General features: G+C 39.3%; 1 protein-coding gene and 1 pseudogene across 3 annotated transcripts in view; one reads left to right on the top strand and one right to left on the bottom strand.

The window, feature by feature from the left end:
- TLCD4 (TLC domain containing 4) overlaps positions 1–26473 on the top strand; it is a 106679-nt gene that overhangs the window by 4605 nt on the left and 75601 nt on the right. Inside the window, exon 1 of one of the 3 annotated variants that reach the window (XM_059136049.1) lies at positions 3147–3343. The exons of the other annotated variants lie outside the window; for them this stretch is intronic. The gene's annotated coding sequence lies outside the window, so the exon portion shown is untranslated. Of the gene's footprint in view, positions 1–3146; positions 3344–26473 lie in introns of those variants that run through there. 3 annotated transcript variants of the gene reach the window in all.
- LOC131810539 (phosphatidylinositol N-acetylglucosaminyltransferase subunit P-like) lies at positions 1080–24573 on the bottom strand (annotated as a pseudogene).

Here is a 26473-nt window from a genome sequence, read left to right on the forward strand (position 1 = left end):
GGCAAAAGCAGGATATCTTCCATGAGTCCCTCAAGATTCACTCTTCTCTATGCCATGCAGCCATGGGACCTGAAACTTATGGATTCAGTCAGCGGTTTCCTTGCTGTCTGGTTCTGGCTGAATTTGGCCAATGGGGAGCCTCAGCAGATCTGATGTAGGGAGCCTGTGTCCCTGAAATGGGGGAGAGTGGTCTCTGCTCTTTAGCATGGCTTCTACACCTCTTTCTCCAGGGCCCCAGATCTCCCTTTCTTTCCTTTTTCAGGCCAAGGGGTGATGACAGTTCCACTGTTACTAGCCCTCAGTGACTGCACTATCCCTTGTGCTTTCCTTCCCTCATTCATACTTCTGCAAATCACCCCTTTATTAAATCATCCTCAACTTAATAGAAGTGTGCCATCTATTTCCTGTTGGGGTGGTATAACTGCATGACAAGAACTTCAAAGGAGCTGGAGTTTTTGAAAGAAGGAGAAAATAGTTTGGAAGCAGGGATGTGGACCAAGAGTTATCCCATCTCCTGTGGGTATGTGAGAAACAAATGGCCTCCATTTGAGAGACCTATTAAGGAGCAAGTCTTCAGCTTCTGCAGGGAAGTAGAGAAATCATTCAAAATGAAGTTGAAGATACAGGGGAGGTTTGCGGGTGACAGAATAGGAGATCCAGAGTATGTCGTGAAAGGGTTTGAAGGACGGTGAGGAATGAGAGTTGGGTCAGATTAGGGGATTTTAAAAGTAACCATGGAGATAAGAATCAGGATGATAATGGCTAGTCTGGGAGGCTTCAGGGGCTTGGAATAAATAGGGATGAGGGCAGCCTCTCAGTTCATTTCAGTTCAACTCTTTGAGTACCTAGTATGTACAGCTCACTGGGGTAGGTCCTGGTGTACAGTGGTAAGGCAGTAACAGTTAATACCCTAGCAGTGACTCAACAATGAGCCTGACTATGTGAATTGCATACCTCTTAACAGGGCCTCCTAGAGAAAAGCCACCCAACCCTTGCTTTCATGGGCTACCTTGGAGTGTGGGCCACTAGGGACCCTGGCATGTAGGCACCTTACTAACAGAGGTCAACAATCTTCAGTCCTAATGAAGGTAGTAAAGTGCAGATAAAGACTGAAGCTCTTCAAGAGCCAGGAACACCACTTTGGTCAGCATTATGTGTGCCTGTGAAAAGGTAAAGCTAGAAGGGAGTTTTTAGTCTGGGCCATAGACAGAACTGTGGCTATCAGTTCTCATGGTTGTATGCCTTACCATTAAAGATCTTCTGGAAAGTGTAGGATAGGTGACACAAATTGTCCCAGTAAAAGCCAAAACTATAGACAAGACTTCTTTTTTCCTTATCAAATATACTAATAGATGTTTAAGTTGCAACCTTTTCCTGGATAAAGCCACTTGCTAGGATTCCTTGAATGCTAACACTTGAAGGCTAAGGCCATTGTTAATATTTAATTGGCATTGACTGTGTACTTACTAGTATGCCAGGCACTTAGAACTGAATAAACTAATTTTCATAATAACCCTATTGAGGTAGACATTATACCGATCCCATTTTTACAAATGAAGATATTACGGTACAGAGAGATCATTTGCTCTAGGTCACAAAGCCAGGGATTGGCAGTCAGGATTCCAAAAAGCTCATACTCTTCCCTTCTACAGTATCATCAAAAGAATTTATCATATACTTATACCAGCTGTTGTGCTATATATTAAAGAAAGGAAGATAGAAATATACTTTACAATGACTGACTTTTCCTTTATAAAATTAGAGCTAACTAGGAGGCAAAGGATTTTTAAAAAGTGACCTTTTCAGAGGCACTTGCCTGGGTCAGTTGGTAGAGCATGTGACTCTTGACCTAGGGGTTGTGAGTTCAAGCTCTGTGTTGGGTGTAGAGCCTACCAAAAAAAAAAAAAAAAAAAAAAAAAAGTGACTTTTTCATTATTCAGTTAAGAATTGCTTTTCTGTTTTCTAGCTTTTTATCCAAGTGCATTCTAAAAGGATACTAGATTAAATAGACATGTCTGTCTCTCTGTCTCTCTGTATATAATCACTCTTGATTCATGCCTTGTTTAAAATAAATTTACAGAGCAATTACTAGATTTTATTCTTTTATTTTATTCTTTTTATTCTTACTAATTTTATTCTCTTTATGTTCCTTTATCTCAGGTACATCTTTCCAGATATTTATAAATTCAGCTCCAGCCCTATATACATACAAACTGCCTTATCAGTTCCAACTTTAGCAAGACATTGAAATCTTATTTAAAAATACATTCCCAGGGCTGCCTGGGTGGCTTAGTCAGATGGGCGTCTGCCTTGGGCTCAGGTCATGATCCTGGGGTCTTGGGATTGAGTCCTGCTTCAGGCTCCTTGCTCAGCAGGAAGCCTGCCTCTCCCTCTGCCTGCTGTTCCCTCTGCTTGTGCTCTCTTTCTCTGACAAATAAATAAATAAAATCCTAAAAAAAAGAATTCCCAGACTGTCATGGTATCATACCACGTCATACTGTTTATTAATGACAACCACAACAATAATGGCTCCTTTAATTTTCAGTTACCATATTTTCAGTTTTTTTTTTTTTTTTTTTAAGATTTTATTTATTTATTTGACAGAGAGAAATCACAAGTAGGCAGAGAGGCAGGCAGAGAGAGATAGAGAGGAGGAAGCAGGCTCCCTGCTGAGCAGAGAGCCCGATGCGGGACTCGATCCCAGGACCCTGAGATCATGACCTGAGCCGAAGGCAGCGGCTTAACCACTGAGCCACCCAGGCGCCCCATATTTTCAGTTTTAGACCTATAAAGTCTGCACTAAACACTGTCTTTGAATCTTGCGAGTTAATTTTCTCCTCATCCGAACCCTCCATCCCCGCAAAGCCTCTGCCTGGCATGCCTATCAGGTCTGTCTTTTCCTCACTGTACACCTGCCCTTTCTACCCTGTCTTTCCCAGATCCTTTTTTGCTGCCACAGAGCTCTTTGTCCTTGGTAGAAACACACTGATGATACCTCTCTCTTATCGGACTATACTCTGTTCCTATGAATTTCAGATGCATGATAAAACATGCAGACTACCATTCAGTAGGCATTTATAAACTTTCTCAACCACCACTCACAGCCTCCTGTGAACTTAAGTACTATTATTATCCCCATTTTGTAGGTGAGGAAGTTGAGGCTTTACCACGCTAACTCATCACTGCTGCTGCTTCTTTAATTTGACTTCCTGTGGATGTACTGTGGCCGTCTAGAGGCCTCAGGAATATGGTGATGTTACCTAGGGAGGGTACTTACTGCAGAAAACATCTTACATTAAGAAGAGGATAAGAAGAACGAAATATGCAGATGTGCTACTTAAAGGTTAGTGTTATTTTTCTCTTGCAGCTATTGTGTACATAGTATATAAATACATTTCACCACAGCAGGTAAATTACTCTTGCTGTGCCCTTTACCTGGTTTCTTGTCTGCATTTCCAAGCTTGATTTAATGTCTTGTTCATCTTTCATCAACATTAGGTGCCCTATTTATTGTGAATCCCTTCTCAATGACAGGCTTACAGACAGGCTTGTTAATTTACCAATGACACTTTTTGATAGAAAGCTCAAATGACTTAGCTATTTCCCAGACTTAAGCTTCCCTTCTCCATACCAGTACTCCAGTGGGATCTTTGCTGGTTATATTTGTTTTGGAGTAAGTTAATAGACAACTTAAATGAACCTGAAAAAGTCTTACCACTTTGTAATACTTGATGAATATTTACCTAGGGAACTGTGGAATGCCTGCTTCTTAACTTAGAAATTTAAAAGAATCTCCGAATTTCCCTTTCTGAACAGATGCTGTACACTGAACAAACCTCTTATGGTTGGTGTCCTCCATTAATTATGCCCTTTCTTTCCTGAATCTCTAACCACTCTAACCACTGACTCTCGCTGTGTCTTTATCCTTAGCCTGTAATGCTCAAGTCTCCCCCATTAAAAAATAAAGCAGAATCAATAAAACCCTCCCTCAATCAGTGTGGCTCAGCATAACTCCTTTAAACTACCAGCCAGGCACAGCCCAACCACATGAAAATGGCACTCTAGTCTTTAACCACACCTTTATGCTTTTGCCAGAGTGTTTTTCCATTCCCAGTCTATCTTATGCAATTGGGCTATTTCTTGAAGCCTCTGGTGAGCACAGAGCAAAGTTCTATTTCAGGTGTTGGGAGGTGGTCATCTGAGCAGGTAGCCAGGCAGCCAGTTCTTGGTGGACTCCTAACATATGGAGGTTCCTCTCAGCGTGAAGAGGAAGTGTGGCCCTTTCAACACTACAGAAATAGGTATTGACTGACATAGACCTTGCCCTAGAATGACACTGTCCTATGCATAAAGGATACCTGTATAATATACCGACCCAAAGAGTGTCTGAGTGTTTAAGAGCTTGGTTGAATTTGTGCTGACCTGACTGGTTCCTGCAAAAGGAAACAGAGCCTTCCTCTGATAAAACTTGCAAATAAAGGGGATACATTTGGTTTGCTCTATCTTAGCCAATCTTCCCTGTCAGCCACCACCATATTGTTCTGTAATAACTTTCTGAAAAGACCTAACAAACTGCCCAAGAAAGGAACTTAAAGATGCCTCCTCCCCATTTTGTTGCATTTCTTCTTAATCTCTCGGTCTCCTCATCCCTCTCATCCTTCAGAAATATTCAGCCACTTCCCACTAAAGGATACTTTATCCCTGGGTTTCTTTTTCCATATCCCAATGCCTCAGCTTAATCTGAATGAGGATTTTCCCCCCTCAGTCATTTGGGACTCCAGAGGACAATGGGCTTAAGTCTCATGACTGGGTGAAGGTAAATCTCCCAGTATTGTTCAGTCTTCCCCCCACAGTGATCTCTGTGCCATCTAAAATATAAGCACGTGTTGCAACAGCAATTATTTTTCTCAGAGACAATCCAATCCAATCCTTTCTCCATGAAATATTCATTTTTTTAAAAGGATTTTGGCCTTATGGTATTGGAACAAATATTGCTACTTTCGCTGGCACTTTAAAGAAACAGCACCAATTTTAATTAGACTTTGATAATTCTGGGTCTCTTTTTATGGGAGTTTGGGATAGCAGGGAGTCCTATTTTCAGTTTAATCTGCCAAACAAAAAAGCCCAAAGTTTATGTTTTACTGTTGCTGCTTCATGTCTCTTTTGTCCATTCATATTTATGGATTTATTGCCCCCCTCCTTTGATATTTTAAAGAGGGGGGTTTTGCCCAAACTCCAGCTGTGCCAAGGAATTTTGGGTCCTTCATTTCCACACCCAGCTTGGATCCCTGATTGTCCGATGAACAAGCCATCTATCCAAGCAGAAGTGCAATCACTGACTATGAGACTGGAGGTAGGTAGAGGCACTGTCTCTGGAGACCCCAAGACCCCATGACTATAGGATGCAACCACCATATCCAAGAGTGGTTCCCAACTTGGGAAAACTTGACCAGCCTAATGTGTAGAGCACTCTGCTATGCCAGCTGTTCAAGTTACACATGATATATATGCTGGGCAGCTAGAACTGGGCCACCCTAGTCTCTAGAACCTGATACCCCAACTTGGTCCCTGGAGGCTGCTTCTCATCTTAGTCTACTTGCAAGTGGAGCTAGTCATAACCATCTTATCTCTTTTTTTTTAAGTTACCATCTTATCTCTTTTTTCCTAAAAACTCAGTGTTCTTAAAAGAGACTAGTCAAGGGGAGCCTGGGTGGCTCACTGGGTTAAGCCTCTGCCTTTGGCTCAGGTCATGATCTCAGGGTACTGGGATGGAGGCCTGCATTGGGCTCTCTGCTCAGCAGGGAGCCTGCTTCCTCCTCTCTCTGTGCCTGACTCTCTGCCTTACTTGTGTTTTCTTTCTGTGTGTCAAATAAATAAATGAAATCTTTAAAAAAAATTATAAAAAAAAGAGACTAGTCCATGTTTGCTATACCATTTTTCTTTGTTCATTTTCATTTCTTAATTTGCTGCATTCTAGCTTCTCCTGTAGTTATTCACCAGTAACCTCTAGATTTTCAAGTCCAAAGAGCATTTCCTTTCCTAGCCTCTCTTGTCTTCTGTCAGTCAAGTGAAATTTTTTTCTCCCATTGACTTTCATTACTCCCATTTTCTTCTGGTTTTCCTCACATCACTATTATTCTGTCTTGATATTCTTCTTAGTTTTTCTTTCTCTTTCTACTTCTCTTAAAAAAAATAAACTTATGAAATATTTTTAGAAAATGCTAGAAATATGGGGTGCCTACGTGGCTCAGTGGGTTAAAGCCTCTGCCTTTGGCTTGGGCCATGATCCCAGGGTCCTGGGATTGAGCCCCACATCAGACTCTCTACTTAGTGGGGAACTTGCTTCCTCCTCTCTCTCTGCCTACTTGTGATCTCTATCTGTCAAATAAATAAATAAATCTTTAAAAAAAAAAAAAAAGGGCTAGAAATAATAAAGTGGAAACTTAAGTAACCGCCAGCTAGATTTTCCCTTTCTTGTATTCTTTTTTCACACTGTCATTCTCTTTACCTCTAAGAAACAAAATCCTTATTTGCCCCATTTGGGTCTTTCTATCTCTGAGGGTTCTTAACCTGGGGAATCTTTTCTTCTTCTCATGGCAGATAAATGGCTGCCACCATAACATCTCTTCTCCTCCCTCTGGTGCATGTTTGCTCAGCCGGAGACTCCTTGCCCTCCTTTACAGCTAGGTATGATTTTGTGGGGACATTCTTGCCGATGCACTGTAACTAGAAGCAGTGAGTACAACTTTGGCCTTACCTTTGCAAAAAAGACAACTTGTCTTGCTCTGCTTGCCATCTCCTTTATGGATGTGTCTGTGACCATCTGTAACCATGGAGATGAGGAAGACATCCTAGGAGAGGGTGGGACAATAAGACAGAAGGAATCTGGGTCCTGAATGACCTCATCAAACAGAGTACCCTGTCAGTCTTGGCCCAACTATTACGTGAGAGGGAAAAATGCTTTTGTCTTCTTTATTTTCATTTCTTTACTTCCACTTCCACTGCTTTCTGGGATCTCAGTTACAGCGAGTTAGCCTTTACTCTAATACAAAAATTGATACCTGGAAATGGTGGACTTCTAACAAAGGCTTAAAACGGATAGCATTACTTAAGTGGTCAGACCATTGCCAACAAGGAACGGGCTCTTTCAGGCTGGGAAACTAGTCATTCTTGTAGTGCCATTGCAAGATGTTTGGTAACAATCTCACCTCAATTTGGAAGACTGATCGCGTTTTTTATATCACTGAATTTTACGGGAAGCATTTGGAAAGAAGCAGAGTATGAATGTAATTGTTGCTCATTGGCTAGTTTAGGAAGGTTTTTCAAGAAAGAAATGAGCTCACATAAGAAATGATGGGTTTGCAAGGAAAGATGGAAGAAAATAGAGTGTATAGAAAATTGGGGCCTCACAGGGTTAGAAAATCCAATTATTTCTATGGTCCAAATAGGAGAAGACTGTTTTTGAGACACTTAAATCCCATCCATTAAGATTCCTCAGCCGAAGAGATCTAGCCTTGCAGCAAAGGTCAGATTAGCTGTGTTACCCTAACTTAGTTTTTAAAGATTACCTGAAAGTAGCCACCATTAAAACAATGAGAAGAGAAAGGAGTAAAGCATAGATACTATAAGAAAGTTTAAGAGCTTGGTGCAGAAAAGAACTTTGGGTATAGTTTCTGTCACATGTAACAGACTGGAGATGAATAGCATAGAAGCCTACAAAGATTTTGAGGAAATTGTACTGCTAAAGAAACCAGAAATCTGACCTGCAAACTGCAAAAGCCAATCAATGTGTCCTTGAGCCATTTCCAGGAAAGCATACTCTCCCAATTTTCACTTAAATTTTGAACCTGGAAGATAATGGACAAGGAGGAATCTCCCGGAGTGTGTAAACCCAGGGGTACTGTGGGTATACCCAAAGACATGCAGATCGGTTAATCAGGAAATTTCTTCCACGGCCAAGGCAGGAATTTCTTCCTAGAAAGAAAACTATGAAGGACTGCTGGTTGTTGCACGTTTTCCATTCTGACCTTTTAGAAATGGAAGTTTTTATTGTGGTTAATTGTATTCCTGCTCTACCATTGCATATTGGGTTGAGTGTGGGCATCAAGTAACTTTTTTTTAGTTTATAATAATTGGACGATATGTAGCCACATCTAGACATAACAGAGAAGGCTGTACTTTCCCCAGTGATACTGGCTTTGAGTTGGCTACAGAAACTGGATACGCCCATGGATGGTCTCTTAGAGAGAGAGGTTGAGATACATGGGAAGAAGAGAGCACTCAAACAGTTGGGTAGTCTGAAAACAAAACAAAACAAAACAGTTGGGTAGTCTGAAGGATTGAGTGAATCTTTTTGTTTATCTTTGCCTTAATTAATGCAGTCTTCCTGAAGGTTCTGATTTATTTATTCAGAAACTTACCCACCTGCATGTTGACAGCTCTCAAATTTGTATGTCCAACGAGGATTCTCTTTTATGTTCTAGACTTATGTTATCCCTTAACAATTAACCTTTAACCCTTGAACAATATGTATGGGTCCACTTATATGTGGATTTTTTTTTTTATAATACAGTACTGTAAACATAGTTTCTCTTCCTTACAATTTTATTAACATTTTTTCTCCTCTAGCTTACTTTAAGATTACAGTATATAATGCATATAATGTACAAAATATGTGCTAATCAACTGTTTATGGGTAAGGCTTCCAGTTAACAATAGGCTATTAGTAGTTTGGTTTTTGGGGAATCAGAATTTATATGCAGATTTTTGACTGCATAGGGGTTGGTGTCCCTAACCCCCATGCCGTTCAAGGGTCAGCTGTTTTGGATACCTTTGCATGGACTGACCATAGGAGAAATCTTAATCATAACATGTCTGAGACTGAAGTTCTTTTTACTTCAACAAGTACCTACTCTATGCAATTAATAGTCACAAACTGGGCCCACCTGCACCATACCTGCCCTCTTGCACTGTGACTTTTCTGTTCTTCCCATCAAGGAGTGGACTCTGGATCTCCATCTCCTATTATCTGGGTTTGCTTTGTGACTTGCTTTGATCAGTAAAATGCAGCAGAAGTGATGATGTGGGAATTGTGAGCCCAGAGCTGAAGAAGCCTTTGCTATCACTGTCTTGGAAAGCTTCTGTCATCATGGGAAGAAACATGAGCTAGCCTCTTCGAGGATGAGAGGCTATGTGGAGAAAGGTGCCTGGCTGGCATCCAGCATCAACCACCAATATGACTGGCAATGTAACTTACAAGGCCCAGTAGCCCCCCTGTTTCATAATTATTCATAATCTCAGGAGATAATCTTAAGTAGACAAGAATAGCAGAACAATAAACCACAGAGATTGCATGCCCGTGAAGCTGGCCTTCACCCTGGAGAAACCATCCGGGACCATTGAGCTCTTGCCAAGCTGCCACAGCTGACTGTCACCAGATGAGTGAGCCCAGGCAAAACCAGCAAGTTTCTCAACCAAGTCCAGCCAAAGTGTTGACCCACAGCATTGTTAGCTAGTAAATGATTATTGTTTTAAGCCATGAAGTTTAGTGGTAGTTTGTTTTAGGCAGCAATGACTTAGACAGCCTTATTTAATGATCTCATATCTGGGGTGATTAAAGTCCAAATCATTCAACCTCCCCCATACTTTTCATGTCATCCTGTGAGGCCCGAGGAGTTCTCTTTTACCTCCCTGTGTATTCTCTTCTTGCTTAGGAGCACAGGTTGTGGAGTCAGAGTGTCTAGGTGTAAATCCTAGGTTCTCCCATTGCTAATTATGTGACCTTGGATATATTATTTTACCTCTTTGTGCCTCTGCTTCCATCTCCATAAAACAGAGCTAACCTTATCTTTCATGTTAGGGTCTGTGCAGGTTAAATGAGGTCATACAGGGGGCGCCTGGATGGCTCAGTGGGTTAAGCCGCTGCCTTCGGCTCAGGTCATGATCTCAGGGTCCTGGGATCGAGTCCCGCTATCTCTCTCTCTCTGCCTGCCTCTCTGTCTACTTGTGATCTCTCTCTGTCAAATAAATAAATAAAATCTTTAAAAAAAAAATAAAATAAATGAGGTCATACATAAACAGGGACAAGCACAGTGACCACGCTCTAGAAGTATCCGTGATTATGACAGCCTTGAATGCAGCTACACTGTCCGTGAGATTCAGGATAAGACATGCAGGAGCGTTGCAGAAGACTTTGGGGCTTGGACAGGAGCAGCACTCACAGAAGAAAGCAGGTGTGGTCCCAGAGGAACTGGAAAGTAGTATGAGCTCAAAAACTCTAGTTTAGCAGTCAGACATTCCTCCCTTCTGTCCCAGCTCTGCCATTTTCTTTTGGAAGTTATTTACTCCCTTTAGGTCTTCCTTTTGTCAACCATAGAGTGGAGATAATAAAAGTAAACCTCTGAGAACATCATTATGAGGCCAGCCTGAGTCCTGAATGATTAAGTCCAGTAGGTCTGGCTTATAGAGGAAGCCCCATGAGCCTGGCATATAGAATATGCCCCTTACATGATATCTGAAATGTGAGTATTGGCCAAAAAGGAAAGCCAAGATTTCTCTGCAAGGATAATTATCAGATATAAAGTACACTGTATGCAAGACAGCTAACAGGACATGAGGTAAGAGATCAGATGCCAAGGAGAGGGTAAATAGATGAAGTCTGGAAACCAAGGCAGAAGTGAAACCCTTCGGGACTTCAGTTCCCGCATCAGGAAGTGTGGACGATGTAATGTCTATTTCTTAAACTTCTCTGCAGGCTATATCAGCAGAGCAAAAAATGCTTTAGGAGCAGATTTGGGATTCAAGGGAATAGTTCAAACAAATGTCAGCTTATGTGCCACCAATTAGCCTTTGAGGGTCCCCTTCATTTTTAGGTTGGTTTTTTTCTTAACTCATCAGTCAAGGATCCAGTTACTTATTGAGTACCTTGGAATGCAATGGTGAGTGGCAGACAAGTTTCCTGTCCTCACAGACCTTCAAGCTAAGAGGAGATTCAGACAAACCAATAACTTCAGCACTTTGTGAGAATTTAGGGATCAAGGAAATCTTCCTGGAGGAAGTTAGACTTAATGTGAAACTTGAAATTTAGATGAGTAGGAATTAACTAATCAGGGGAGTGGGGGAAGAGAGGAAGATTCCAGGCCAAAGAACAGCATAAAGAAATGCATGGAAGGAAGAGAGAACCAGGAACCTGGGGGAATTTAAAGCAGTTTAGTAGTGCTGAAAATTGAGTTTGAATCCAGAAATGGCTAGAGAAGAGATAATGGTGTGAAATTTATTTACTTTGTTAAGGAATTTGGACTTTATCCTAAGGTTAATGGGAAGACAAACAGGTGTTTATTCGGAGGAGTAGCATTCTGAAAGAGGACTCTATAATGTAGAGAACAGAAGGGGCAAGACAGAAAGTCCACCACCTGATTTTTTAAGTTTTATTGGAACACAACCAAACCCATTCATTTACGTATTTTCTATAGCTGCTTCCAGGCCTTCAGTGCAGAATGGAGTAACTGCCTATCCAGCCCTTTAAGAAGATGTCTGCTGGAGCTCCTGGGTGGCTCAGTCAGTTAAGTTTCACACTCTAGATTTTGGCTCAGGTCATAATCTTGGGGTCCTGAGATCAAGCCCCAAGTTGGGCTCTGCTCTGAGCATGGAACCAGCTTGACATTTCTCTCTCTCTTCCTCTCCCTCCACTACCCTAGTTGTTCTATTTAAATAAATAAAGAAAATGTTTTTAAAAAGAGAGAGAAAGAAAATGTTTGCTGATCCCAAGGAGACTGTTGCAGTAACTGGGTAAGACAGTGGTGGCCACCTTTGAGGAAGGCAATAGGTACATTGGAAAAGCAGTTGGTGCCAAATCATCAATGACACTGAAGAAATCATGACCCAGGTATCAGCTGGGAGAATCTGTTTTGCTTTTTAACTAGTTAAGGTTGGTTCAGGCCCCTATTACACAACTTTTAAATAAAGCACAGTACCTGCTCATATGTTCTGCCGATTTCCCAGACATCTGTGATTTTAGCATTACCTTGGGCCCTGCTCCTACTGTTGCGTTCGGTGATGGGCTGTGTTTGTTCTGGGTGTGCTGTCTCCATTTCTACTTCTTCTGTCTTCTAGCAGTGGCACTTGGCTTCATGATTTCTTCACTTACCTCTCCCCAACAACCTACTTACATTGTGTATGTGTTTGTGGGTAGGTGTGGAGGCTTGGGGATTATGAAAGGCTTACTAAAGGTTTGGAAGACATGAGGGGAGTCAAAGAAATGCAAATAAGGTAGAGCATTATACATTTTAAAAAGTATTTTAGGTATTCAATGAAGTTCCTCTGTCTTCCATCTCTTTTCTCTTTCTCTTCTCTTCTCTTCCCATTTCTTCCATTCCCCCAGGTGAATTTCTGAAGTAGAACATTTTGTCTTTTATAATCTCATTCTTCAGTCATACCCTCTATTCATAATGACTCATCGAGGTGTTTTCCTCTGAAAAGAATTCTAGAACCAGCTGTTGAGAAAATTGGTTTAACTTCACTGTAGGAGCAGGATGTCTTTAAAGCAGAGTAGTGATAATAGGTTTGGATAATCTGACATGTCCAGCTGGAGTAGCCAGGAAAGGAAGTAATCCAAGGTGGGGGAGAAGGGCAGGTGACCAAGTAGGGAAACCAAGATCATTTCTACAAAAGTAGTGTAAATATCAGACATTGAGAGGGTGAGGTTGTAAATAAGAGAGGAGGCCAGGCAACAAGGATAAGGAAATCAACCAAAATATTGTAGACTGATGGTTCCTTGTGAAAAGAGATTGCATCTGAACTATTTTTAGATGGACCACTTAATACAGTGTTAGACACACACAGTAGGGATACAAGAAGTGTTTGATAAACTGAACCCTTAACCTCATGCCATTCCTGAAATCTGTTTTTTTTTGTGTTCCTGGGACTTTGCTGTCTAAATCAGTCTACTGTGTCTGAACAGATCAATCTACTATGTCTGAACAAATCAGACAACTGAGGTAGAAGAGTATTTAACATATTCTTCCTTCAAGAAGATCTAAACTGTATCTCAGTGTATTTGCATCAAAACAAAACTAGCAATAAACTACTGTTAATATGACCACCATCATTTATTGAATGCCTGTGAGACCAGAGCACCTTAGCAGGTGCTTATCTACCTTCTTTCATTTAAGCCTTGTGGTGACCCTATTATTATACTCATTTGACAGATGAGGAGACTCTGGCTCAAAGAGGTTCTCTTTCCTGAGGTTATGATAAGTGGCAGGTTGCTGGAGTTCAAAACTCTTGATCTCAATAATATTAGTCTTTGCTGTCTCAAACTATTTGCCTTGCCTCCAGTTTCTAAACCTTTGATCTTGTTCCCTTGCTTGTCATAGTTTTATATCCTCCTGAGCGGAATCTGCCAATAGTTAATATGGTGTAATTTCTTTCTCACAGTCCCTGCCTGCTTTAGTGGCTTTATCTTTTTTTTTTTTTTTTTTTTGAGATTTTATTTATTTATTTGAGGGAGAGCATGAGCGAGAGAGCACAAGCAGGGGGAGCAGCAGAGGGAGAGGGAGAAGCAGACTCCCCACTGAGCAGGGAACCTATTGTAGAACTCAACCTTGAGATTAAGACAGCCGCTTCACTGACTAAACCTCCCAGGTGCCCCCCGGGGCTTTAACTCTGATTGCTCTTTCCAGAAATGCATACTGAGTTCCAGACATCTCTGATTCCTGGAGCCATGCTAACCTCCTCCATGCTTCCAGGGTTTTGTATGTTCTCCCTCTTTCTGGAGTACTCTTCCTTCCCATTTGCCTGGCCTTTAAAACCAGGGATGCTATTTCTAATCCGTTTCTCTGGGAGATTTCATCTCTTTAGGTTTTGATTCTTCAGTTAGTAAATTGAGGTGATTTCCTGCATTTGGGAAAGAGGTTATCTGGCAATAATTATGGTTTTGCCACTCACTGGCTATATCATCTTAAGAAAGTTTACTTGAGGGGCACCTGGGTGGCTCAGTGAGTTAAAGCCTTTGCCTTCAACTCAGGTCATGATCCCGGGGTCCTGGGATCAAGCCCCGCATCAGGCTCTCTGCTCAGTGGGGAGCCTGCTTCTCCCTCTCTCTCTGCCTACATGTGATCTCTGTCTGTCAAATAAATAAAATTTTTAGAAAAAAAAAAGTTTACTTGATTTCTCTAAGCCTCAGGATTTTTTTCTTTATAAAATAGTGGTAGTTATTTTAAATAGCACCTGACACGTAGTAAGTACTCAGTTAGAGTGAGCTATTATTTTATGGCTCTTATGTGAGTTAAATAAGGTTAACATACGTGATGATCTAGCATGATACTTGTTAGCACACTGTGCGTAGTGATTTCCTACTCTTCCTTCAAGATTAAGCTTATATCCCCCTTGATAATGCTTTTCTATAAGCATTCTATACATTCCACACATGGTTAGCCATGTTGTCAATTGTGCTCACCTACTTTTATTTTCACTGATTGTATCCCATATAATTACTGACCTAGGTTCTCATCTCCTTGGCTAGCCTAGACTCGCTGATGACATGGACCATTTTATTGTCCACCCAAACCTAGCATGAAATAGGTATTTTATGCATGTTGGTTGATTGACTGAATGAATACATTCATTAGGAAACAAGAAAGGGTCAAGAAACTAATAGTTAGGGGTAGCACTACTCCTGGTACTAGTACTACTGTGTCATGTTTATCGAGTATGATAAAAGTCAGCATTGTGTGCTTGGTTGCTCCTTAACTCACTTAATTCTCACAATAGCGGTATTAGGCAAGCATTCAAATCCCATGAAGATTTTTTTTTTTTTAATTATGAAATCTTGTTTTACAGGAAAAGTAACAGAGGCTCAGGGAAGTTAAGTAACATACTCAAAGTCACACGGCTAGCAAGAGGTATAGAAAAAATCCTTATGTCTCAGTAGAACACTCTGCATTGCCTAAATGGTGTTTTTGAGGTCCTCTGACTCTTTTAATTGTCTTTGAGCTATTGCACATCCTTCTGGATTCTCTTGTGGTAGCCTTTCGTCATGTCTGAGCCATTTTACAACCCTCTATGAATATGTTTCTTTCAGATTCTCTTCTGAACAGGTTATGACATTTGGCTGGTTACCTCACCGAATGAGTTAAGTAAAATCTTCAACTTTTTTTTCCTTTCAATCTGTATCAAACTCATAGTTGTGTTAGCTTTTCCTGAGAATTAACTTTTATCAGACACATAATTGGAATGCAACTTCTAGTCTGACTGACTTCAAGACCCATTTTTGCAACTCCAAGGTCTCCAGCTTCATTGCGTACTCTCCTGGTGAACTTGCTTTCAGATTGCAGCATTCTTAGTTCTCCTTCCCGAAACTCTGATTCGGGAGGGTTTTTGTTTTTGTTCTTTCTTTTTTTTCCTTTTTGTTTTTTTTAACGAGACTCCAGTTATTCTGTTCCAGGTGGTCTGAAAAACACTGCTTTGAACAACTTTTTTAGTAGAAGAAAAAAACACTTGTACAAAGCAAATTATAAACTAAGTTTCAAAGAAGGAGAGAAGAGGAAGAGAGAAATTGTCTGGAGGAATCTGTAAGTTTTGTGAAGAAAGCGTGTCTTAAGACTAGGAATACTTTTGGGGTGCCTGGGTGGCTCAGTGGGTTAAGCCTCTGCCTTCGGCTCCGGTCATGATTTCAGGGTCCTGGGATTGAGCCCCACATGGGGCTCTCTGCTCAGCGGGGAGCCTGCTCCCCGCCCCCCCGCCCCACCACTCCCTGCCTGCTGCTCTACCTACTTGTAATCTCTATAAAAAAAACAAAAACAAAGAACAAACCTAAACACAACAACAACAACAACAAGGAATACTTTTGACAGGGAAAGAGAGGAGGGAAAGACATTCTATGTTTTGGAAGGAGCATGGGCAAAAGCGAGGAGTCAGGAAAATCCACAGCATTTTTGTGAGATGGCTAGTGACTGGATTTAGCTGGACTGAGCAAAGAACGTGAGAGGGAGAATATGAACCATGAGGCTGGAAAGGTAGGTTTGAGCTAGAATGGAAGACTTCCATGCCATTCATTTATTTAATAGACAATAAAGAATAATAGAAAGCTTTGACCAAAAATGAAGGAATAAGAAAATAATCAACTTCAATTTAGAAGAAGCATGAGGTTGGAGAGATAGAGGCAATCTCTGAATGCCAAGGAAAGGAAAGAGGTGAGATCACAAGGATTTGAAATCTCTTCCCTAACTAATGAATATTTATTTAGGGTCTGTTGTGTGTGAAACATGTGGTACTAAGCACTGGGAGAAGATGGGAAGAGAAGTTATTATCCTGGTATGCAAAGGCTCAAAGATAGAAGTTGCCAGAGAGACATCAGAGATTATCTGGGAAGCTGGGAAGATATATAGGCCTAAACTTGGGGAGTAAAAAGGAAGGGTAGAGAAGGTAAATATATGGAAGATCTTCAGCAAGTAGAATTGACAGAATTTGGTGTCTACATGGGTACAAAGGACTAAGCATGTGGGGAGAATCTAGGAAAATGGAGGTTTCTTGGTTTTGGTGATCAGAGACATGATGACTCTGAGAAAAGTGAGAAAAAAGAGTATGGGGGGGAGGGGTGATGATGAGTTCTATTTTATTGCATTTGATGAACCCTGGAACACATGGTAGGATATTGGTAATAAAAATCTGGAGCTCAAGAAAGAAAGTGTTAGACAGGTATTGTGTAAGTTGAGTTGATAGTAGATGCATGTTAGTGTTTGGGAGCATGGGGAGGACAGAGGTAAGTCAAAGCTGAGAGGGCGCCCAAATTGGATGAGGTCATTGCCTGGAGTGGGTGGAAGTGAATTGAGCAAAGTTAGTTGCAGACTTTAGAGCTCAGAACTAAGCAGAAAAGCCCATGTATTATTGGGTGCAAAGAGTCATCAAAACTTAGAGATAAGAAGTCAAGGGCTAGGAGAATGCAAGAGCTTATTGAGAAATGAGAGCACAGCAGGGGGATCAAGTTGAAGAATGTGTTTCCCAGGACTTATTTTAGGGATAGTGCTGCATTTGTTTGGAAGAGCTACTTTAGGCAAGCAAGAACTCCAAGGAGTTTAAGCAACAGAAGATGCTCCTTAAAGTCCCAGATAGGGAAGAAGAGAGAGTAGAACACAGAGCTGCGGGAGGCCAACCTACTCCCCAGGAACTCCTTAATTTTAGGTAGATTTGAGGGGAAAAATCACAAACTTCTTGGGAGATAACTTTCTATGGAAACTAGTGGAAGGGCTGAGTTCTGGGTTCAGGATGATGAAGTGATGACAGGGATGTCAGTGAATTAATGCTTTGTACTTTTATATTGATTTCCAAATTCAAAGAATGATTAGTTTTTCTTGTTGTAATGTCATTACACACTGAAGAAGGGTAGATCTACAAAACAAAACCCACATCTATATTGTTTAGGAGACAAGTGGTTTTGATCTTTAGCTCTATTTGTTTGTCCCCTCCACCTTCCTAATCAATATAACAAATGTTGAATATAAACAGCTGGTATTTTTAACTGTTGGTTGTAGCTACTTATTTCTCAAGGATTTCTTGTATAACTAGTGACCAGAATTCATGCAGTTGTTCATGCAGTATCCCGTGATGCTCTTTTTTTTTTTTTTTATAAATTTAAAAAAATTTTTATTTGACAGAGAGAGACACAGCGAGAGAGGGAATATAAGCAGGGGGAGTGGGAGAGGGAGAAGCAGGTTTCCCGCCCAGGATCATGATCAGAGCCAAAGGTAGCCGCTTAATGACTGAGCCACCCAGGTGCCCTAATTACCACCCCCTGCAATGCTCTTATAATGGGCGTTCCTTGTTGAAAGAATTGATAATTTTATGATCAAGACAGAGTGAATTGAACTTGAATTCCTCTCACCTCTACACTCATACCTCAAGGGACTACTTTCGCTTTCTGTACCAGTAGAATACTGAGTGCATAAAAAACTGCTAAAAGCCAAATCCTGATAGTTTTTAAACTGGTACAGGTACGGGGCATCCTTTGCAAACCAGAGGTCGGTTTCCTCTGTAGGAGCTCTAAAAGGAAAGGCAAAGCAGTTCTTTAAATCACTTGATTGCCTTTTATTACCTTTGGGGAATTGCTCAGGATAAAAATGAGGGGAAGTATATCATTCTTTTGCTCTTTCCCTGTGTTGATATAGATTATCAGTTATGACTCTCCCTGAGCTGTAGAGCTTTGAATTCTGAAAGGAGGTCCTTGGCAAGCTGAGGAAAGGGGGGAAGATATGTGAGGGAGAATACATGCAGAGCACGTGACCTTGGCAGGGTGTGGCGTTAGGTGCAAAGAAACACAAGATAGACACTCTGTCCCCAGGCCACTGAAATTCCAGATATCTTTAGTGATTGAAGTCCTAGAACACAGTTGTGAGACTCTTAGATGTGCTCTGGACTCTAATGGACCATAATATTGCCTTTTCCTTTGGTGCTGGGCTTTGATAATGAGGTACTTGTCCAGAACCCTGCTGGACTTGGGATGAAGACATAGTCTGATTTTTTTCTAAATTCAGAAAATATTTATTGTAATGGAGGTAAATTAGAAGTTGCAGGAACAAGCCTGGAGCAAAAGAGACTAGATGGTGCTGGTTGCTCCGATACAGACGGGGAATGCGTTGTGGGGCAGGAATAGAATCAGAGGGGACTGGTTTGTTGGAGGGTCCTGTAGCCTCACGGAGAGATTGAGAGCCACTGCAGGTAGTATTCCATCTGCAGACTGGTTATTGCCAAAGGTACAAATTCTGAAGACTTCAGCTTAGATCTAAATATTTAGGGAGTAAAGCAAGTTTCCTATTTACATCAAAAGAAATAATTTTTATGCTAAAAAATTTGGACATTTTCTTTCAATTTGGTGTATATAGTATTTTTGTGAAATGCTTGATTTATGTTTTTGAGGGGTGAATTCATTGATTAAGTTAAATATCCTGATCATCTTTTCGTTATTGATATTGTAGTTTCTAATATGTTATAGTAATTGGTACTAATGGTAAACATTTTCCTTACCCCACAATCCATTTCTTCCTACTTTTTGGTTCTTAAACATTATGTTAGCATTTGGGGAAATGCCACATGTTGTTGTGAAACATATTTGACAAAATTTGAAGATATTGTAACAGTCTTTCAAAACTGTTTTTTATGTTGTCTTTTCTACCAATGAGAATTTTAAAATCTGGGACTAGAACCATTCCTTTCCTTGTGGAAAATACAATTCCACAAGATGATTTCTTTTTAATTAAAACTTATTTAAAAAAATTCATAGTATATTGTAAAGTATATTAAAAGTATTTTGAAAAGAGATGGCAATTTTTTAAAACTTCCTTCCTGGAGGGCAAAAATGTGTTGTTTTTACCAAAAGGAAAAGAACACAGACCTCAAGATTAAGTGGGAGATCTGAGTGCAGATATACATTTTCTTGATGCTTTTAACTTTGTATATAGTGTGTCTAAAAACAGGAACTTAATGATGAACATGATTTAGATGTATGGGAGTGGATTCATTAGAATAATACTATATTGTATGAAAAATCATCATAATGACATTAAGAAATCAATTTGATTGGGACATGTAAGGGGGATAATATATATATTAAAAATGGTCTCACAAAAATTTCTCTTGTTTTTCTCTTTTTAGTAATTTTTAGGATAAATCATATGAGTAGTACATGTGAACATATGTGACCAATGAAGTAGTAAATTTACATCACTACAGAAATTTGATTTGGAATTGAATATGTTTGTCCGAGGATGGATGGGGTAGGAGATGTTTATACTAAGGAATATTTCTAAGTTCTAAAATTATATTTCGCTATAAGGCCCGAGGGAACGGCTTATGAATTATTCAACTATTGACTTTATTTTTTAAAAAACATACTTGTTCATAGGAATAGGTTAGGGAATATTCTGATTTTCATCATGATACATGGGTTTTTCATGTTTCAAAACATCAAGTATAAATTTTATTTTATTTTATTAATTTTTAATTTTTTATAAACATATATTTTTATCCCCAGGGGTACAGGTCTGTGAATCGCCAGGTTTACACACTTCACAGCACTCAAATTTTATTTTGATAAGCGATAATACACTACTGTTACCCGGTTAAGGTCTATCTGCCTTGTTAATGAAGTGTTTGAGATCTAGAATTTAAAAAAAAAAAGACACAGCTTCATAAATTTCCTACTTTCCCCCAAAGTGATGGTGGGTAGTGCCAGTGTGAAGAGAATGTAGTGAGAAGTAAATGCTCCAAAGTCAGAGTAGTGGGAAAATAGAATAACAATCTGTCTCTGGGATGAGGTTGGTTAATTTCAATTTACATATCTTATATGAATGAGGGCCATTTATAATGTGTACAGGTCATTTTATATTTCTTTTGCTGTTACTTGTCTATTAATGCCCTTTTTCTCTTGACTGGTCTTTTTCTCCTCAATTTCTAGAAACTTGTTATTTATTAAGGAGATTAGCCCTTTACCTGTGATTTGAACACCAGATCTTCTTTTTCCCGATTTGTAATTTGTGTTTCAACTTTGTATATGTTATTCTTGTTATTTTTTGACCTCATAATGGTTTTTTATTCTTAGTTAGATTTATTAATATTTTGTACCTTCCAGATTTTGAATCATAGTTAGAAAGACCTTCCGGTTCCAAAGTAAGAAGAGAATTCAGCCATATTTTCTTATAGTACATTTGAGTGTTCATACTTTAAATATTTGACCCATTTGGAATTTATCTCATGCAATATGAGATATAGATTTAACTTAATTTTTTCCAGATAATACACATTTATTAAAAAGTCCATCATATCTCACTGATTTGAGATACCACTTATTTGGACCTATTTCTGGGTTTTCTATTCAATTCCATTAGACTATTCAAATGGCAATCCCAGAATGTTCCATTATTGAGTTTCTATAATTTTTGTTTAAATATATAGAAAGCTGTTCTTCCTTTTCAAAAGAGTTTTACTGGCTATTCTTGTTTGTTTACTTTTTCTTATAAGCTTTAGAATCAACTTGTCCTATTCCAGAAAATAGCCTCTTGGTATTTTCATTAAGATTGCAATAAATTTAAAAATTAAAATATAAGGGAAATTGACATACATTGACTTTTCCTAAAAGCATGGTCCGTCTTTTCATTTATTCAAGTCTACTTTTAGATTCTGCAGGAACATTTTATTAAAGTTTTCCTCATACAAGCTTTGCATATTTCTTATTAAATTTATTCCAAGGCACTTTACATTTTTTGCTGTAATTGTAAGGGGAGTCTTTTCTTTCATTTTGTAAGGGTGTATGTGCATATATGTATGTATTTATATATACACACACATATATACACATTTACATATATTTCATAAATTGTCATAAATTAATTTTGTATCCTGTTTCCATACTTAATTTTCTATTGTTTATATGTTTTCTCAGTTGATTTTCTTGGGTTTCCTAGGCGTATAATCATACAATCCACAAAAAAATGACAACTGCATTCTCTTTTTTCCCAATAGTTATGTTTTTACCTTCTCTCTTTCATTAGTTCCCTTGACTGATACTGCAAGTATCTCTGTATTAGCAGTGGGAGGGTGGGTATCCCCTTGTTCTCTTCTTGATATGAACAGGAACCCTCCAATATTTCCCTATTCAATCTAAACTAGCTTTGAATCTTAGAATTAATTTCTAGTCAGATGTTACTGCTTTGCTCTACCTGGAAAACTGACAATTTGGTCCAACAGTAAGGTCCATAAATATTTAGCAGTAATGGATTGGTAAAATACATTATGGCATATCCTTTGAATGGAATAGTCTGAAGAATTACAAAATAATGTGTATGTTTTAGTCCTTTTTGTTATTGTTTAAAAAAAATAAAAGTATATGCAAGTATACATGGAAGGTATCTGGGAGGATATTCAACAAACTGGCTTAAAAGTTGTAAATATATTATTGCAGCATTATTTAAAGTAACCAAAAATATGGAAGCAACCTGAATGTCCACTGATAAATGAATGGATAAAGAAGACGAGGAATATCACTTAGTCATAAAAAAGAATGAGATTTTGCCATTTGTGACAACATGAATGGACCAGAGGGTATTGTGCTTAGTGAAATAAGTCAGATAAAGACAAACAAAAGACCATATGATTTCACTTACATGTGAAATCTAAAAGAAACAACCAACCAAACAAAGCAAAACCAGATCCATAAACACAAAGAACAAACTGATGGTTGCCAGAAGTGGGGGTGGGCAAAATGGGTGAAGAGGAGTGGGAGAGGGACGCCTGGGTGGCTCAGTGGGTTAAAGCCTCTGCCTTCGGCTCAGGTCATGATCCCAGGGTCCTGGGATCGAGTCCCGCATCGGGCTCTCTGCTCAGCAGGGAGCCTGCTTCCTCCTCTCTCTGCCGGCCTCTCTGCCTCCTTATAATTTGTCTATAAAATAAATAAATAAATCTTTAAAAAAAAAAAAAGAGGAGTGGGAGATACAGCTTCTAGTTATGGAATGAATAAGTCACGGCAATGAAAGGTGAATTGAATGAATGTTATGAAATGAAAATCGTAAGGGATATAACCAAAGGTATTATAATAGTGTCATTTGGTGACAGACGGTAACTACACTTAGGGTGAGCATAGCATATTGTATAAATTTGTTGAATCACTGTGTTGTACATCTGAAACTAATGTAACATTGTGTATCAACTGTGCTTCAATAAAAAAGAAAAGAAAGGAATAAATAAGATTATAGAAGAGAAAAATTTACGAGTCCAGCACATAGAACAGAAAAATTTATGGACATAAACTATTGAGTATTAATATCAATTTCTACTAATCTGTAAAATTTTTTAAAAATTCATGAAAATATTTTGGCGCAATTAAAAAACACTTTAGAAATTTAAGAAAAATAGATGGACATTTTCCCCTTTCTCTGTTCTGGATCCCTTTCTGTTATTTAAATTTTATTTTGTTTATCCTTATTTTTCGCAAAGTGGGACTCATAGTGTAGATAGTGTAAAAAGAGGTTTACAAGATATAATCCAGAAGGAAAAAGAAAAGAGGAGAAAAGTCCACAGTTGATAAGAGATTTCAGTAAATTTTGGAAACCAGAAATTGGATGGAGTAGAAATAATTGACTTGACAAAGTGGAAGAAGGGCTAATCTGAATGCTTGGAGGAGCCTTAGCACTTGGCTGTCAGTGTACCATGGAAGGCAGGGGTGAGGTACAAGCCTGAAGAAGGAGAATTGTCCTGAAGTTGTTTACAAAGCTCTTGGATGCCATTGGGTCTCTTCTTGCCCCTCATACAGCCATTGTGCATTCCTGTGCATTCCGTACCTTCCGTACTATCACTAATACAATCCCTCTGTGAAGTATGCAGTTTCTTTTCTGGAGAAAGGAGTTTATCTTTTTTTTTTTTTTTAAGATTTTATTTATTTATTTGAGAGAGAGACAGTGAGAGAGAGTATGAATGAGGAGAAGGTCAGAAAGAGAAACAGACTCCCCATGGAGCTGGGAGCCCAATGCAGGACTCGATCCGGGGACTCCAGGATCATGACCTGAGTCGAAGGCAGTCGTCCAGCCAACTGAGCCACCCAGGCGTCCCAGGAGTTTATCTTTTGTTGGAAAGTTCCTGTAACAAAAGGTCTGATCAGAGAATGGGAAAGAAAAGATGCGTATTTTTTAATGGTACTGTAGTATTTTATTTATTCTATTAATAACTAATAATGCGAGAAAATTTATAAGATTAATGGAACTTAAGAGAAGCTTTTTATATTTCAGTATCAATTATTAATAAGAGAGATAGTCAAAATAATTGTGGTCAAAATTATTATATCAAAAAATTTTAAAAAAGCTTAAAATAAGTGTTTGATGTTAGTCTACATACAATTCCATTTTTAGCACAAAGTTCTTTGGCTGCAAGAAAGAACATTTGGTTTACTTCACTAATAGGAATATCTCTTAATGCTGGAATGGCCTCTTCTACTTTCTGGCTTTCTTCTACTGTTGATATTTAGCATAGTTACCTATGATTGTATGAACGGAGTTCAGTGAAGAGGTACTCATCATGTTTATTCCAGATAAGAGTACATAACTGATCATTGTAGTAACGAGGAGGTGGACAGGCAGTGACAGGCAGTGCAACCGCGCAATATTTTTGAAGCCAATAGGTTAAGCCTAAGGAGTTTAGCCAAGGTTCAGGAATAAAAGCTCACACAACCTATAGTATGAAGCCAAATTGGGAGCTTAAGAAAAGAACAAAGGGGCGTCTGGGTGGCTTAGTGGGTTAAGCCTCTGCCTTTGGCTCAGATCATGATCTCAGTGTCCTGGAATCGAGCCCTACATCGGGCTCTTTGCTCAGCAGGGAACCTGCTTCCCCCTCTCTCTCTCTGTGCCTCTCTGCCTACTTGTGACCTCTCTCTCTGTCAAATAAATAAATAAAATCTTTATAAAAAAGAAAGAAAAGAACAAAGCCATAAATCGCTCTTTCTGGTAATGGTGCTGGTAAATTTCCTACCATTTTCCCTGTGGCTTTAGACAATCTGTGGGGAAGAAACAGAATCATCATCAGTGATTTGCTCCCCTTCATCACTGGTCTGTCATAGGCCTCATCAGTTTGCTATGGGTACTGCTTCTGCAGACTTTTTCCCACGCTAAACCACTGCACACTGCCATCCTGTGCCAAAAATATGTTTGAAATACAAACCTACTTCAGAGGTAAAGCTGCATAATTCTCCTGGTCCATGATTTCTTAATCTTGGAATGACTGACATTTGGGATTGGAAATTCTTTGCTGTGGGAGGCTGTGATTGTGACATGGTAGCAGCCTCTCTGACCTCTACTCCCTAGGGGCTCATGCATGACCCCCTTGCCTGTGATGACAGCCAAAAGCATCAGCAGACATTGCCAAATGGCTGGACTGGGAAGAACTAACACCTCCCACCCAACCCCAGTAGAGAACCTCTGTCTTGGACATTAGGTAATAGAAAAGATGGGGTGCCTGGATGGTTCAGTTAAGCATCTGACTCTTGATTCCAGCTCAGGTCTTAATCTAAGGGTCCTGAGTTCTGGCCCTGAGTTGGGCTCAATGCTAGGTGTGGAGTCTACCTAAATTAAAGGAAAAGAAACGAAACGAAAGCTGTAGAGATAATCAGTGGGATAAAAGGACAATCAATCTGAAGAATAATGAAGTTCCAACATCCTGCTGACTAAGAGTTCACAAAGAGAGAATATAGTAAATGAGAAGGAGGAAATTAGCAAAAAAAAAATAATTAAAGATTCGCAGGTAAGATTGAAAGCACCCCTGACGGTCTAGCACAATTCAAGAAAAAAAGGCCCATTCTAAGGCACAAAGCACATGATTGTGATATTGCAGACTATAAAGTTAATGGGAAGATTCTAGAATGAAGAATAGACCAGATACAGAAGAAGGGGGACCAGAAAGGCATTAAGCATTTAGTTCAGGGGCAACGCTGGAAGTAAAAGACAATGGAACAGTGCTTTTATTTTATTTTTTAAAATTTTAAAATTTATTTTTATTTATTTTTTTATTTTTTGAGACAGTGTTTTTAAAATGCTGGGGGAAAATGATCTTCAGCTTATCCAAATTATCAATTGAGGATGAGAATAGAATATAGACATTTTCAGACATGCAAAGTACGCTAAAAAAATTTACCTTCTATATACACGCTCTGAGTAAACTACTGAAATCTGTGCTTTAGCAAAATAAGAGAGTGAATTTCTTTTTTTTTTTTTTTTAAGATTTTATTTATTTATGGGAGAGAGCGGGTGTGTGCGCCCAAGATGGGGGAGCGGCAGGCAGAGGGAGAAGCAGGCTCCTTGCTGAGTAAAGAGCCCAACATGAGATTATTACCCAGGACCCTGGGATCATGACCTGAGCTGAAAGCAGTTGCTTAACCAACTGAGCCACCTTGGTGTCCCACGAGAGTGAATTTCTAATGTTTGGGCATTGGAAGATACAAGGGCATTTGTTAGATACGTTGAAGCATCTGGATAAAATTTGGGTAAGATACATTAAAAAAAAAATAAGTGAAAAAGGAAGGCAATTATTAACTCCAGGAACAACAGAGATTTTCAAGAGAAGCACTGTCATGGCACCTTACTTGATTCAACAATGCACTGTATTTACATTGACAGGATGATAAAAACACAAATTATTGATTTGAACAGAAGTTGTGATGTAGGTGTGTGAGAAGGAGGGGTGAGGGCAAAGTGGTGATGGTGATAAGTGTGAAAGAGCTAAATCCTCAAATACCATGACAAGAAGTCAATAAATAATGTCTAAAAGTGAAAGTCAGGAAGCACTGGTATAAGCATATTGTTAAGAAATAACCTAGAAGGGTTATGTAGAACATGGGGTGAAGCCAGGTGGGGGGAAGTTGGAAAAGGGGCTGATCGGACTCGAATGTTTTTGTTATAAGCCTTTATGAACTATTTGAATTTTTACTTATATGTTACTTTCATTA

This window comes from Mustela lutreola, chromosome 10, assembly GCF_030435805.1.
Source record: "Mustela lutreola isolate mMusLut2 chromosome 10, mMusLut2.pri, whole genome shotgun sequence".
Taxonomy (NCBI): domain Eukaryota; kingdom Metazoa; phylum Chordata; class Mammalia; order Carnivora; family Mustelidae; genus Mustela; species Mustela lutreola.